A 17,529-nucleotide genomic window follows, 5' to 3' on the forward strand; every position below is an offset into this window, starting at 1 on the left:
ACTGATCAGACCGAGCAGCACAAAGCACATACCCACTTATACTGCTCCCATAAATACATGTTCAACATTTACATTGCTTCCTTCTCTTTTGGGCTGCAGATAAACCCTTCTTGAATTATACGTGCATCATGATATTAAAACCCTTTCAATGTGTGTCCCACAGTGTTTGAATCTGAGTACACATCCAGACAGTGAAAGAAAAACAGAAATGTAAAGTGGCAGACACAGACAGGTTTGTCTAGTCCTCCAAATGTATTGCCTCGAGGCATATTCAAAGTGGCTTTAATGATGGAGCTCATGTACATGTTTCCCTGACAGCTCAGATGCATTGTGATGTAATTTGATCATTGTGCCATGTATGAGCTGTTGCATCACATTACTTTCACCGCTTTCATGCTTGAAGCTGTCAGGCAAAAAGAAGTAATGCTTCATGCAGCGGTTAAAAAACGGTGCATGCACTTGGCACTGTCTGCTTAAAGGACAAAAAAAGTTGAAGGCAGCTGCTGGAAGGGTTGTGCTTGTTCTTTTCTGAGGAAGTGAAAGCAAAATGAGGCAAAATAAAACTGTTGGATTTCTACACAGAACCAACCCGTTTTCTCTCCCTCAGGAAGAAATGAAGGCGTGTCTCTGCTTGTTTGTGTTCTTTTATGTTCTTGTATGTCTCCGCATATTTCTGATCTTGTATTAGCTGTACGCTGTGGATACTTTGCTAGGCACATGCGAAAAAGACAAAATGTTCTCACATTGGGAAAACAGGCTGAACATTTCAGGTTATTTTAGAGCTTGAAAGGGGTTTGAGCCTCACTTTAGTTTCCAACATACCTGTATTAATAATAATAATACTTTTTATGTAAAGCGCCTTTTTAACCACTCAAGGACACTTTACAGAGAGGTTAAAAACACAATAAAAACAACACGATAAAATAAATAAAGACAACAAGCAAATATTAATATCAATATGGTTTAGATTTAGGTTAGGTTTAATTTAAGGTTTCTATGCATGTCACAGTGGAGAATGAACTAAACCCTGGAGTTTAGTAAAACATTTACTGCCGTAACTTGATCATTCAGATGCTCGACACGGGCCCTTTTCATTGTTTTCAACATCAACCAGTCAGTTGTGATAACGTCTCAGTGATCTCTCATTGTTCATAATCCTCAGCCTTTTAGTGATGAATCAGGTGAGGAATAGGTGAGGAGACACAAACACACAGACACACAGTCACAGGGGACGCAGAGTGGTTGTTGTGTATTATGAAAGCAGAGTCTCTGGTAGCTGCACCTGAGCTCAGGTGTCTCTTGGGCACAGGGCTGAGCTGATTTTCTTTGTTGATCCCATGAGAGCCTGTTTCAAAGACAACAGCAGGACCAAACACACATGTATACACGCTCCACACAATGCGTCAGCGTCATGTTCAGATCCAACTGTTTGGGTTTCTTCAACTACAAGTCATCTTAGTAACACAAAGAATGAACCAAGAGAACATCAATTAAGCAGTATGGCATTATAAGTGCACTTAGTGTTTTTATATCATACAAAAGAGACATTTTGATCAAAATAATGAAAAAATATACAATTGTGATATAATTCTTACACTTACACTGCATTTTTTTATGATTTCCTTTTATAAAAAAAAATTACATTTTCTTTTGCCAAAAAAAATTTATACAAATAAATGCAAACCTTTTTTTTTTTAACCTGTGTTTCAGGATGTAGTTGTTCCCTGGGACATTTGATGGTGCACTGTCACATTGCATTGTGTAATCACCGTCAAACAGCCCGTTGTCTGTCTGTTTTTCAGATAACTGTACGATAAGGTAAGAAATCATCACGTGCCAACTGCAACACCCATGCCATGTTTTTTATAACTTCCACAAAGGCCTGGCATGCACTAGTCTCTACCTCTTCTAGCCTGCAGGCACACATTTGGTTATGTCACAGCTTTAGTTTATCTTCATGCATCTCACAACAAGGTAAATTCAGTTGGCACTCCCAGCTATTTGACAATAAAGTAAGTTGTAGTGAACACGATAGAGGAACACACTTAAAAAGTCATGCTTCAAGTCTACAGTGACTTAAAATAACTAAAAAACAAGTCTCCTTTTTTCCTCCCTCTCTGTCTCCAAATGACATTCTTGAAACACACGTGATAACCGTGGTGGAGACCCATCACGGATAACTGCATAGCTCTGAGGAGGGTGGGAAGACCACAGATGCAGACAGTGTCATGCAGCCTGGGGGTTACAGTAGGTTGTGTCTGAGGCATTTCCTCCATGAGGAGGTATTTTAATGGCAGCAAAGGTTGAAATTGAAGTGTCTGTTTACTCTTTCCCCTGAAGAAACTGTCCTTAAAGACAGCTTGAATTCTTTTAAAAACACCTACTAAAGGATGTTGCTAACATTGGTAAATCTGATGTGATGAAACAAACTAATTGTAACAGCTAGATAGTGATATTTCACTTGTTCAAATTATGCTTAAATAACTTGTAAGGAAATAATCTACATTGGTTTTCTGTTTTAATAACATGATTTATATCTGGGTTTATTTGTTTTTATATCTTTCACTATAAATCAATGCGGTGTTGATTTAGATCCATTTAGACATTGCAAACAGTCAGTAATCCAGCCAGTAATCCAGTAAAGACAGTCATCCAAGACTAAAATGCTAATTTGATTTAACGTGATCAAGCCCAGGCTTCTGGGCTGCATCTACTCTAATCTCCCCAAAGCATGGCCGCGCAGCTAAGGGTCTGCCCAACCTGTTTGGCTGCTTTACTAAATGAGTCTTTTAATGATGATGTAACCACAATCTGATTTAAGGCTGGAGCATGGAGCAGCAGCATGAAGCGAGTAAGCTGGGTCTCCTAAGCCTAAAACCAGTTTTCCATGTCACAAACTTGGATCTCTTTTGACCTAACTGGAACACCATAGTTCTGCAGAGCTAACCTTATCAGAAACTGGTTAGAGTTAGAGTTTCAGCTTTGATTCTGCAGATATCAAGTCCTGGGTATAGTGCTTAGGAGGGGATTAGTCACTAAAGAAAATCATAATTGGGGCATTAAAAGCCTGCGGTTCATTTGGGTGTATAAAGATAAAAAAAAACAACAACAGGGAATCTCTTTTTCTTGTAGTTGTTGAGAGATATCCGGTCCACAAGAATGTGGCAGACCTGTGGTTATAGCGGAACTAAATATTTACATTTTTTTCACAAGATTTTGAGACACTGTGTTAAAATGGGATGAAGGCCAGAAAGGTATTTTCCTGAAACATTATGTTGTCCCAGTGAGGTTGACTTTCACATTGTATGGTAAAAATGTTTTGTCACTCAATTATTTTTCTGTATATCTTTGAGAAACTGCGTCATTTGCTGATGGATTTTGGAGTAACATCTAAATATATTTATAAAGTGTAACTAATGTCTGGCTTCTTAGTACCTAGAAATCCATTTGTCACCTGACACTGAAAAATTAACCCTCTTTTAACCAAGAATGAATGACTAAATCTCTATGGAAAATGTTTCCTCTCTGCTACAGTTCACCAAACAGAAAGCAGTGCAAGCATGCAAAACCCACATTTTCCTATCCAAATCAGCAACAATTAAGGGCTCTGAATCGGACTGGTAGGAAAATAAAAAGCTTGAGGTGGTTTGCATCTCAAATGCTTCATAATGTCATCTATTACAAAAAAAATCAGGTTTAAATAGGATCTGCAAATGAACTGCAGTGTTTGTTTAACTTACTGTTGATTTCCTTGATGCATCAGTTGGAGGCAGGCATGTTATCGCATGAATCTATCAGATTTGTTGTTGGCTCAAGGAAACACATTTGGTTTACTTGGCAACATCTATGGTGAGTATTGGGTTTTATTTCTGCATATTTCACAGTTTCAACAGGACTTATCTCTGGGTTGTATTTGCATTGTAAGTAAATACTAGTTGTGTGTCACATCAGGCTAAAATAACCTGTAACAATATGAGTCATCGCTGATCACTGAGTCGTGATGCAACTTGTTATCTCGTTTAATCTCTACATCCATCTCAGTAACACCTGAACAGATTTCAGATTCTCCAAAGAACATATTTCAAAGCTCGGCCCCCAGCAGCCAGGATTAAATAGGATCTGAATGGATGAGTCACCTCTGATGGTAAGTTAACAAAAAGGTTTTTGGCTCAATAGTTTATGTTGTATGCATTTAAGTGGTTTGTTATTATTACTAGAGTGTCTAATGCGTTGTTCGACATCAGTCAGCTGTTTTTTACATAAAAACCTGATGTCAATCTGATTACAGAGCAAGAAAAAGATGGCTGAGTTTGCACAGTAAAGTACATCTCTCTTTCACAAATTAAAGTACCATTTTGCATTGAATCTATTGGTCATATCTGGTACAGAAAAAAATACATGGAACAACTTCTGTGTGCAAACAGCAGTTTATGGAGCGTCTACTTGACGCTGGTTCCAAAAGCCACAAAATTACCATTAGGACCCATAAAAAAAGTCCACCATTACAACAAAATAAACATGTTTACAGTCTGTTACTAAAAGAGTTTGGGCCCTGACAGCTCATTTTTCTATTCAAGCACACTGCACAGGGGGTGACTTTTTATAGTACTCACCAGTAAGCTTTAAATTTTCAGACAGACGACTGACGTGGATAGGACTGACAAGGCCGGTTTACTACATTCCACATTCTATGTTAGTTGGGGGCCAAAACAGAAATGAGAAAATATTAAAATATTCACAAGGTTTTGTTTTGTCCCTCTCTCTTTCTTCTCTCTTCATATCTCTCAAAAATGGGGGAGTAGGGGATAGGTACAGCCTAACCTGGTGGTGACGAGTTCTAGTCCAAACAGGCTTCTCATCTTGGATCTGCCACCCTGGTCTTCCAACATCTTGCTGCAGACTGTTCTGGCTGTGTATTGGGTGGTGGGGGCTGCCAGGGGGCCAGGTGGTCTAGTACTATTGCATGTACAGTGCTGGGGTATATTGAACATGGCAATACTGTATGGGTTGGGTTGTTAAAAGGTGGTTTTCTGCTCGTCATAAGTGAAGGGAGGAGTCCACTGGATAACCCCAGTGATGTGCTGGCTCTCGCTGCCTATCTGTCGTAACTATTTTGGGCTTTGGGGGCACGAGGAGCCATGTGATAGGCGACTAAACTTATCAGCAGAGGGCATAGTGGGGTGGGTTTCTCTACTGAGCGCTCATCCTTTCTTAAAGCACAAGTGAAATGTATGTTTGCTGACTCCCCACTTCTCTCATGCACTACCCTTTCATCCAAATATGGTAACTTCTAAACAACTAACCAACGTGGCCACTGGCCAGTATCCCATGCTCAAGGCTGCGTATACAAACCAATGGGTGTCATCACTGTGGTAACATCTATTTCACATACTTCAAAGAGCTCCTTTGGTGTAGAAGTTCCTTTTTTTCTTAATGCATTTATCTGAAACTGTCACAGCACATCTGAAGGGGAGCAGATAACTGCTCACTGTGAGGTGATCATGTTATATTTCTGTCTGTTTGAATGACATGACTGACTTGACTTTCACTTCTGCATTCTTTGTGCAGCATTGTGTCTGACCCCACTGTGTGGCTTTTTTTGAAAGAGGACGAGTTCCACAAACTGTCGAAAACAGGCTCACACATGCAGCACTTCAAAACTAAAGTCATGAGCAGTTCCACACGTCAGGGCATCTGATCGTGTCCCATGACCATGCGGGTCAAATGTGAGAGATAAAATCTGTTAAGTTTTCCACTGTTTTTTAATTACCCTGACCTTTTAAAATCCAATGAAAATGACAGCGGAAATTTGGCAAAAGGGGGTTGATCTCTGTTGTGAAAACATATGAAGATACAAAGTTATCTTAAATAAAATATGCACAATCAATTAACAGAAACATCACTATGGTAGGATAAGTTTCTCTTTCAAACAAGATACAAGCGTGATAGCTGCTTCTACTGTATCCGCCAAAGAGGAACATCCTGTGCTGCTGATGCACAGAGCTGACTATCTACAGTAGCTGCTGTCATAGCTAGTGATTAACAATTTAACACATTCTGGCCTTGGGTAATAGCCTTATCACTGTCATGTACACACAGCCCATTTGAGCAACATGTTTCTTCACTCATCAGTTTATCCACTGATAGATACTAACACGATTACAGTAATTCTATGATGTAAGTTAAACTTTGTTGTGACTTATTAAGAGGTAAACAATGATTCAAAAGACATTTGTAATCATGATGTACAAGATTGATGTGAATGAGTTATCACTCCTATATGACTGCTTCTGTTTTTTTTTTAAATGTTCTTTCACACTAAAGGTTAAAAGAAATTAAAGGAATTTTGCAAAGGGGAGGGGGTTAAATCTGCTGCAAACTTTGGCTCCTCTTTTCAAAGTAGTGTCCAAATCCTTCCCATACAAAGACCTGTAGATTCATCCGATGTCAGCCTGACCAGAGGACTCCACCAGAACAACTGACAAGACCACTAAGAACACAAAACACTTTAAACTGTATGAATTTATTTTATATGCCATGATTGCATGGTTTTTATCACACAGTCTTAAATATGATTGGTCATAACAATGAACTGTTATTTTTTAAATAGCAGACCGTTGCTATGAAATACAGGCCGGGGATGCAGCTCCAATCATAGAGCTTTGATAATTACTGGAATCATATAAATACACCAAAGGAAGACCAGTTGATTTGATGACCTATTGTTTATTGTGGGAAACCCAATAAAAAAGATGAAAACATCTGCGAAAGAGTGAACTTATAAATGGAAAAGACAATGTCATAGACTGCCAGTGACAAGGTAGAAAAACTGAGGTGTGGCAATGAAGAACTCCTTCAGGGTTAAACCTGACTCCCAGCTTTGTGTTAGGATCCTCCTCACCCTGGCAGGATTCCAGTTTGCTAGAACAACCCGCTCACTGTAAATGATCTCTTACATAATCATATCTAACATATCTACCTCCCGGCTTATTCGTCTAATCAGTGATATAATTCATCAGCTATCTATAGCCTTACAGGCCTTTTGATCAACCCGCACCAGTCAGAGAAAAAAAAAGGGCTTGGATTGTGCGAGAGGAACCAAGAGACGGACACCCAGGACCCAAAGTCACAGGACTCAAGGACATCGCTGCCAGGATTTGTGCATGAGCAACAAAGCTGCTATTGTTGCTCCGAGAGAAACCTCCAGCAGACAAATGACAAAGAATTTCAACCAGCCCTCCCCTTAAATAAAACCCGAGTTACTGGAGGAGAAAAAAGGAACTAGCTTATCAGAATTTTGAATTTTTGGACTTAAATGCCACAACTTGCTGCGTGATGTAAGATAAGTTTTCATGAGTTAATTCAGACTATGTTTAAAGTATACATGCGTACATTCCCTGCAAAATGTTTGGTTTGATGACACAGAAGGAGGATGACTGTGTTCTCTTGCAGATTTTTAATCCAATTCAGTTTCCCACCCATAAACTCCTCTTAAAAGCTGTTGGTGTTTCATGACAGAACTGTATTGAGGTACAAACTTAAATGTAATATTTGTAATATTTGTAATATTCATATGGACTTGAGGACTGACTTACTGAGAATATTGGGTGTTTTTGATTTTATAGCTGTTGCATTTCTCTGCAGGTGTCCTAAATAACTTTTGTAGAGAAAAATAGACTCAACTAGTTTTACAGTGCAATAACATCATTAAGTAAATGTACTGTATGGTCAGCTGGTTGATATTGTATCCACATATCTATAAGGGTTGCAGCCAGAATTTCAGGAGTAATGTAGCTTTGAAAACCCACCCAACTCCCTGAAATCATAACTAGCCACCAAAAATAGTTTTTACATGTTTGTCACATTTTTCATATTTTATCTATCAAGTTAAATGTTAAATTGTATTGTCTGATTTTCTTTTAGGCTGATTGCATTTACAAGCATGAGGATGATTCATATTCAAATGTTGGTTTTATGTCAATAAGATCGAACTATAATGGCCTAGATATAATCAAATGTTGTCATTTTGGGGTCTTACATATACTTACACAAAAATAAAATATATATTCATCTTTTTTTCTGGTATTAGTAGAAAACAGAGGAAATTACACAAGTGTTCACAATAATGCTACTAGAGCATTTCCTTGAAGTGAAAGCCCTTGAATGGCTAATATTTCATGGTAGCTAGCATGAAAGAATTAATGTATAGGTATTTTGTGCCATTCGTCGTGCAGCATTATCTCAGACATTTTCCCATGACTTTGACCTGTTGCACATACAACTGAGCTACTGCTTGTTGCAGACACAGTGTCCTTTTTGTTTCACATGAAGGTTAGAGGATGTCTCTTTATTAAGTGTGTCTGACACCTCTGAGATCTCATAGTTAGTTAAGAGCCTGACTCAGATGAACAATGTCCTTGCTACTCAGAGATGTCTGCAGAATTTCCCATCATAAACTTGGATGAGCCCCCCGACCGCTGTTTTAGAGCAGTTTGTTAAGATAAGATAAGATAAGATATTACTTTATTGATCCCCCGGGGGGGAAATTCAGTAGTTACAGCAACCCAGACATAAGTACAATCAAGAAAGAAGTTTCAATAAGTACAAAATAAGTACAAAATAAAAATAAAACAAAAATAAAACAAAATAACATAAAATAAAATAAAAATAAAAATAAAAATAAAAATAAAATAGATAAATAAAGCTAGAGTACAATTTGTACAAATTTAGTACAAATTTGTTGTGAGTTAGATAACGTCTGTGACCATGGGAATTTTATTGGAAGGTTGTGTTAGGCTTTCTCCCAAAGATCACCTAAACAACAAAAGCCATGCATTTTTATAACAATGGAATACAAAAATACAACCAATAAGTCATACTATTTCCCTCAATTGTTGGTAGAGCCCAAAAATAGAGCTAAAAGAGAACAACAACTCAACTTAGAGTCATCTTTTGAACGAAAAACACAAATCTAAATCCATGATAATGTTTCTCCTTTGCTGCTTAAAGTGTCAATAAGTAACTGTAAACAAACAAGTTCACCTCATCAGCATGATCACATCTTGTTTCTACTAACTTGAACTGTTAATTTCATGTCTTGTTCACTGATTTAAAACTGAACACTCAACACACAGGAACTTTAACCTTAGTCAGACAATTTATTAGAGGTCTGCAAATAGGAGCATATTCAGCAGCTTGTGCGTCTACAGCTTAAAATAGAATTTTGCAAGTCTCACCGTTTCTTTTTTTCAACCACCACACGATGGTTTCCTCCTTGAGACGCAAACACATTTTTCTATGATGTCAGCCTTGGTTCTCAGCATTCGCTTGCAGAAATTACAAGCCAGGAAATTGTTTTTTGAGTGTCATTTGTACCTACATGTTTGGTGTTGTTACTGCAACATTTCACTGCTCTAAGGTTTCTCATTTTCTATTGTTGTCACATGTTGGCACAATAACTACTTTATTATGTAAACAAAGGGTTTCTACGACTGCCTCTGCATGAGTGAAGTCAAACACACCAACACGAATATTGTTTCAGTGTTTAGAATATCACTTTTTAAATGAGTAGTTACTGTGTGAGTAATCTATATTAAGTGCACTTTACTGCTTTTTAAAGATAAGATAATGTTGACTGATGGTTAATAAAGTCTGTTGAACTTTTACACACTCCACCGATCAAAGAACTCTTAGCCAGGAAATAAAACTGTTGCACTTCTGAGAAAACTGCTGGACTAACATTGTCTGCCGGTGAATGTATTTTAATATCTCTGATTGAAGATAGAGAACTCGTGTTTCCCTTGTTAACAGTGGATTTATTACCTCATAAAACACTGATACAGTGCAGGTGCACATGCCATGAGAAAGATCAGGTAAACCCAGTGTTTCCACAGCGTGACACAGTTCCACAGAGCTGAACTGAATAGAATAGTAAAATCCAAGATCTTGAATAAATTGTGCAAATTCTTGCACTCTAGATGTTTGGAAGGAAGTGTGTTTACTTTTAGATGAAGTGATAAGGTTTGCGTATGTGGCCCTGGCTGTTAGCTGATCTGTGAAAATATGCATTGTGCTGAGTCTTGGCTCAGTTACTCTGAAGGCCGTAATCACCGGCATCATCTAGAATGGAGTGGCACCTAGCTCACATTACATTTAAGGACAAAAGGCACTTCAATTCATGAACCAGAGAAGCATTATGAGCTGCCAAATACTCTATTAGAGTCCAAGTCTGCAAGAATTTCAATTTGTCATGCACAAATACTAAAATATGGCAGCAGACAGCTGTCCACCAATGATTCTGGTTTAGTTCAAGGTTTCTGCCAATTAAAGGGAAATATTTGGTTCACTATAACCAATAGGTCGTTTGCAATAACGCCATGCCAGTGACGTGTGGAATTCAAATGGGGATCAGGAAGTACATTTCAGAATGGACGCAACCGAGGAAAGCCTGTACTGTGCTGCTCTAGACATCGTAATAAGACAGCACTACCGAAAAAAATTCTGGATTATGTCAGAAGAGATCCTCCTCTCATGAGGACTTCAGATTTTTTAACTGGCCCGAGCTTTATTAGCCGTTGACATCACTAACTACCTCGTCCTCCAGACTTCATTTTACACCACCAGGCAAATGAAGGCATTCAAAAGCCTCCAGGCTGACAATTTTCTTGAGTGGTTGGGTCCACGACCTGGGTATCAAGGTGCTCAACAACGATTGTCGTTACGTTTACGTGAATATTTTTCAATTCATTTCCATATGAATTGTCCTCCTCGCCACAATGCTATCAACAGTAATGTTTGTTTACTTACCGCAGGTTAACCACTCTAAACGGTCAATTCAACTGGAGTTTACTTAAACAAAGACATATATACAGCATATATACATTACTTTAACTTACCCTGGACAAAGTGGTCACCACACACACGGGCATGATCCGACTCTGCTCCTCCTGACCATAAACGAAGGTTTGCTATCCACAGTTTCCTCGTTTTTCAGAGAGTTTTTTGCATTTCCCCCTTTGAGAACCACTCCCTTTTGGACATGATAAACACTTATTGCAACAAGCTATTGTTGCTAATGATGGATTAATGTAAGAAATCTGTAAATAATATTAAAAACAATAGGGACCTGATCTTTGTGTGATTAGGTGCTTTATTAATAAATACAGATTGATTGATTGAATATTGCTTTTCCAAACTGAAAATCAGTAATCAAGGGGATTGTCATTGCACAATGATCTGAACTCTTTGTCCTCCTGTTTGTGACAGTAAGGATGTTCTGTGTGGGACATGTGGAACATATGGGACAGCTGTGTGGCTGAAACATCCTCATTATTGTTGTTAAAAGACTAGACTTTATCACTAATGCAAATTATCTGTCCTGCTCACATCATTTGTTCCATGTCGTATCTAGTTTCGCGAAAGTCTTCCTCTGAGTCAATTCTGATGTCAGCAAACCTTACAAGAGTAAAACCTGATACATCTTAAACACCAAGAAGAAAACAGCTCAGTCTGTCAAAGCATGTCTTGTCTGAATCGATTGTTTCATCCAAAGGTTTAGCGTGCAGCGACAGCTTTGTTCCTCCTACTAATTTCCTGTACCTCATTACCAGCAGTGCGTGGAAGTCCCACTCTGACTTAACCTAGTGCACAAGCAGCTGGGTGGCAGCAGTGGCAGAACAGCCACAATGTGTTTTACAGACACCCTTGGGTGATCACATACACTGCAAACAATGCCTCACTGACCACCTGAGACTCTGGCAGAGACACAAGAGACACCTGAGTCCTGGCTGTCGTTGGGCCTCTTCACACCCTGCTGCTCCATGGTCATCCTATCCTGTCTAGCTAACATCGTTAGACAGGATTATCAGCCTGCGCTCTGCTCAGATGACAGTGATTGGCTGAGGACGTTAATGCACAATTCAATTTATGTAAAATCAAACCTGTCCCACAGCAGGGTGTGGACTGTATGTGCATTCATGTATTCACATTTATGACAGTAATGAGACAAATGAGGCTATTACCACCCTAAGGTAATTACATGCAGGATAACTAAGTCAATATCAGTGACTGGAGCCAATTTCCTTTTGGATAGTGTCATTTGATGTACTGGTGATCCATTGTGTCCCTATTACTCTGTTTTTGTATATATCTTAGCTCAGCCAAAAGAAACCCCACAGTAGGAAATCAAGGAAATATACTCTAGCAATCAGTCAGTTTAAATACATATTACTGTAGGAACTATTTCAACCATAGATAAATCCAAACTGGAGAGTTGGGGTACATTTATAATGGCGGTACAGTGTCATTGGCATTGATCTCTAATAAACTACAACAGATGGGTTCACCATAATGAAGAACCACGTCACCTTGTGCAAGGATATAGCTCATTTCAGTGTATTTAAAAGATTACTGACAACAAAGGAGCCTAACAGCATGAAGGAATAAGTAAGTATTATTCGTCTTTGGTTGATTTTCTTCTTTTCTTAGAAGGGGTTTATTCAAAACTGAAATACCATACAATCCAGAGTATAAGTAACACTGATAAGACAAAGTCTGTTTTTACCACTACCAGAACTATAGTTGAGCTCAGGCTATGGTAGCCTTGATAGTTGTGAGTTCAGATGAACCAGCTGCCTGAGAACAATTGATAGAGACTCACGCCATCCCTCTTTGCTGGTTACTTGCTGTCTTAAATTGAAGTGTCGGTTCAATCAAACCAGCACTTTTCAGTTCATTGCTTAATGGTAAACCCATGTTTATTTTTATGTATGACAATAACCCTAATGAGGGGAAATGGCACTGCTTGACTGGTCCGCTTCGCTATGTAGCCAGCATGCTTTGTGCAGCAAAGCAGCTGCTTGATTCTTTAAGGGCCATCTTTTGGATAACGTACCCCAGTATACCTCCCTCTGCATTTAATACTAGTATACTGGCTGCACCAGTGTTAAGGAAGCAGCTCACTTTTTAGATGGCAAAAGAGTGCATCTTCAACAGCTATGAAACTGTGTTCACTGCATCACAACAGAATTTTCCCTGGAACTATTATATGTGAATGTTGTCAGAAATGTATCTGCAAATACTTTCTTTAACTGTATACTTACTGTTTGGATGAAATTCTAAAGACATATTTGTATCATTGCAAGGTATACAGTGCAGTATGGGACAGAAGCTGAATACTTACAATGTAGTGCCGGGACTTGCATGCACTGTATAATCTTACGTGAACCTCAGGATTATTATTTATGAGCACAGGATGGGCATCCATTGTTTCCATGGGGTGACCAGCTGTGGGTACGTTACACAGAAGGACTTAGAGCCCCCAGTCCTCCACACAGCAGACCCTCTTTGTTGTGGTCAGTGTCATTAAAAGAGGACAGCCTGGGGACTGGCCCCCTACTGTTCTGAGACCCCACACCCATAGCTCACACACAACACATACCTCAAACTTCCAAACTGCCATCTGTGTGCCTCTTGTTTGGTCCCGTACAGCAATGTCTGGTATACTCTCTATCACGGAAGTCTCTGGTACGAAAAAAGGAAAATAAACAGAGGGCGCATAAGTGATCCAGACACCAATGATGTCATGATGTTCATGGACAAGGCATGCTAAACCAATAAAAGTATTTGAAAAAAAACTATTTATGATAATGATAAACAAGATGACTTAACACTGTTTTAGAATTATCTAAACAGGCCATGGTACAAACTGTTCTACCAAAGTGTTCCTTTCCATTTCAGCTGTATTGTAACTGGTCCAATTCAGTTCACAGACTGTTGACATTTGCAGTTCCCTAGTAATTCAGCAAACACAAAGACAATGGGCAAGGCAGTCTGATCAGTGACTCATTCAAGTACAGTATGTGAAGACCGGAGGGATACTCCTTTAGCATTGATGAACTCACGTCAAAGTCTGTAGTTAGTGCAAAGACAGAGGAGGGGTATTGATCTTTTCATTTTTCACTATCAAAATTCTCCATGTGAAAAAGGATGGCTACTGTTGACTAAAAACAGCTTGATTTGTGTTTTTAGAGAGCTTGAGCTGCTGAAGGGATCCTGGCACAGTTGACAGTTCTAACTTCAAAGGGAACCTCTGATTATCTAATTTGACCCATTTAGAGGTTAAAATAAGTTGTTCATGTGATTTGGGTTGGATGAAGAAGACTGCTCTTTTTGTGATTTTCCAGCCATTTATTCACTTCATTGTTCAACTCAAGACTGTATGTGACAGTAAAGGTAACTGTGAACTGGTAAAGTAGTATTGGGCTACATCCATTACTAAAGTGACTCTGGCTAACATGGAGAAAATGTTTGTTTGTTTTTTATCATTTTACCATTAACAGTAAAGTTTGACATTATAAGAAAAACATTTATTTACTTTTGTGTCTAGAGTTTACTAGATACCACTCCCAGCAGTCAGTTAGCTTAGCTGAGCATTATGACCAGACTACAGCCTGGCCCAGAACCTATTAGGACTTGCAAAAAAAGATGTTATACCATGCATTTTTTAATTATCCGTTTCATTTATTTTATCATTCAAGCTAGAATTACCATTACATAGTGTTACACAATATGATAAGAAAAATGTTAAGAAATTTAACAGTAGCTGTTGTTTTACGGTTACTGGTTGAGAAATGTTTTGACTTGAAGCATGGCCTGATTTTCCCTTTCCAAAGTCTTTCACTTGCTGGTTGATCAGAAAGCAGTTAATTAACGTTTTAAGATTTTTTAAGATTCCATGCCTTGACACTATTTGCAACCTGCAACAAAGAGATCCTCTTTTCAAGTTCAGCTCCCCACCCTGCGTAATGTGGAAGGAACGATTCAGTGCATTATGTCATTTTAATTTTTCTCCACAGCATGCAGAGTGAAGTTTATCACATTGTCTGCAATATTTGGGGCACACATTTGTCTACCAACTGTTTTAGGACCATAGTCACATATTTTGGATCACATTCATACAGCAGCCATTTTCCTCTGACATCATGCCCAGTGCCGGAAGCTCACTGTGTTAAAATGTTGTGGCCTACCTCCGTGGTCCAGGTTGTAAATTGTACAAAAGATATGATAGTTACAAAGTTTTGACATAAGTGCTTTATATCAATCAATTAGGCCATACTTTAAGTTTAAATAAGAAGTTTGATAACCAAGGTACTGGGGGTAGGAGGAGATAGTGGATAAACTTTATTGTCCCTTGAGGGAAATTTGTCTTGGACACGGTACCACCAGTGGCTGCAATCACAGTCCATGCATACATCATACTGTTTCACACAACACACAAAGAGCACAATTTACAATGACAATTAACACAATCAGAGGAAGACGCATAGAAAAAAACTTGCTGATCCACACTGTCACACCAGTAATGTTCCCTTCACGTCAGTGTTAGTGTCAGTGCCACTAACAAGCTTATATTGCACTACATGAATATTGCACCTGACCAGTTTGGCGACTTAAGTATTGCACATTAAGTACTGCACCATGGCGATGAGACCAAGAAAAGAAGAGAAAATTGTATATATACTATATACTGTATACATATATATATATTTATATTAGAGAGAGAGAGAGAGAGAGAGAGAGAGAGAGAGAGAGAGAGAGAGAGAAATAGTAACATTATGATACAATATTAAACTGTATAATCAACTATGAATCAATTGAACAATCAGCTATTGTTAAACAGCCGCTTATGAGTTATTGAGTGTGTCATTTTAGCTCTTAGTATGGCCCAATATGAGGCCTAACACGTGGCAAGAGTTTGGGGGCTCTAAACAAACGTAACACGACCACTTAAAAACAAAGCACTATAAATAGGCAACATGGGAATGATTGTTTTGTTTGCAGTCAATTACTTGAAAGCTCTGTGGGAAATGTATTTATTCTTGCAAACGTGAGTTTTACTCACCCTCACCCTCCACACTCACCTGTAGAAAATGACGCCCACATGATGGTTGTTGCTGGGGTTGCCAACTTTACATAACATCCCGCTAAATTGGTTTGTTTCATACAGGACCTCAATTGTCCCGTATATTGACTATTAACTCAGCAGACTGCACTCTACAGATCCTAGATCAGATAAAATGGCAGTGGCAGACCATGTGCCAATCACACCGTCTATCATCCAATCACAGAGGATTTTCTCTCTGATGGCCATTAAATGGTCTGAATAAAGAAACAGATGCAGCACAGAGCTGATCAAAAATGAACTTCAAATATCTGTAAACTGTGACTTGTCATGTAAGGCCTTCTCTCTGGCTTTGCAAAAGGACAAAAGACTGCTTGAGTCAGTCAAGAGGAGCAAAAAGTATCCATGGAAAAAGTAAATTTGGTGAGTCATACTCCTCTTTTGCATTTAATTTTTCTTTTGCCTGTTTTATGATGTAAAGAGCCAAATTGTGGTTTCTTTGAGGCTCATTCATATGAGGTTACATAATGATACAGTAAGGATTAAAGGGAATATACACACTTTCTGCATTTCCAGTTGAATCAGAATATGAATATACGCTAAATTTACACATCATGCTCACACATAGACTGTATAAAATATGGACGTAGTATCCGTGACGTGATGATCTGTTACTGAAGCGCTGTTTTGAGACCAATCATCAGCGGCAGCCATATTGCTGCTGTCAAGTACTTGTGACATAAAGAGCCTCCTAACCAACAGCTAGTGTTCCCGCAGGCAGCTGTGCCTCTCATTGGAAGACTTGTAATCACAATATCATCGAAATTGCCGCTTTAGAAACAAATTCAACCCCCCTACAGTGTGTGCCGATTGAGAAATGAGCTATCCAGACTACACTTGTCTTTTGTACCAGGCTGTAAACATGTTTATTTCTCCTGTAAAGATCAGCTTTTTTGAATTGGTGTGTATGTGGTTTCCGGAGCCTCCAGAGCCAGCCTCAAGTGGATCCTCGATGAACTGCAGTTTTTAGCACTTGGACTCATATTTTTAGACTGGAGGTTGCCGCTTGGGCCCAATCATAGACTGCATAAAATATTGACATAGTATCCGTGACATCACCCATCTGTTCCTGAGCGCTGTTTTGAAGCCAATCGACAGTGGCAACCATATTGGAAATGGGGAACTCAACCATGCATAGTGGTAAAGACACGGAGTTTGAGCATCCAAGCCAACAGCTATGTGTTCCCGTCTGGGAGTCAAGTCAGTCATGTCCTTATTTAGGCAAAGACTCGTAATCTCAATATCTTCTGAAGCGTCACATTAGAAAAATATTCACCCCCGTACAGTGTGTGCCTATAGAGAAATGAGCTAGGTAGAGCCAAGCTGTTTTGTTTTTTTTAACCAGGCTGTAAACATGTTTATTAATGCTGTAAATATCCTCTTTTTTGAACTGGTGTCTACGTGGTTTCCGGTGTTTCTGCAGCCAGCCTCAAGTGGATTCTCGATTAATTGCAGTTTCAATATGAGGCCTAACACGTGACAAGAGCTTGGGGGCTCTAAACAAACTTTACACGACCACTTAGAAAGAAAGTACTAGGCTAAAAATAGGCAACTGGGAATGATTTATT

The 17,529-nt window shown here is 38.9% G+C and overlaps 1 protein-coding gene across 1 annotated transcript in view; it reads right to left on the reverse strand.

Annotated features, from left to right (window-relative positions):
• LOC117811149 (protein FAM161A-like) overlaps window positions 1-17,529 on the reverse strand; it is a 35,197-nt gene that overhangs the window by 17,037 nt on the left and 631 nt on the right. Inside the window, exon 2 of the mRNA XM_034681239.1 lies at window positions 13,439-13,521. The gene's annotated coding sequence lies outside the window, so the exon portion shown is untranslated. The remainder of the gene's footprint in view (window positions 1-13,438; window positions 13,522-17,529) is intronic.

Source organism: Notolabrus celidotus, chromosome 4 (genome assembly GCF_009762535.1).
Source record: "Notolabrus celidotus isolate fNotCel1 chromosome 4, fNotCel1.pri, whole genome shotgun sequence".
NCBI classification, from domain to species: Eukaryota; Metazoa; Chordata; class Actinopteri; order Labriformes; family Labridae; genus Notolabrus; species Notolabrus celidotus.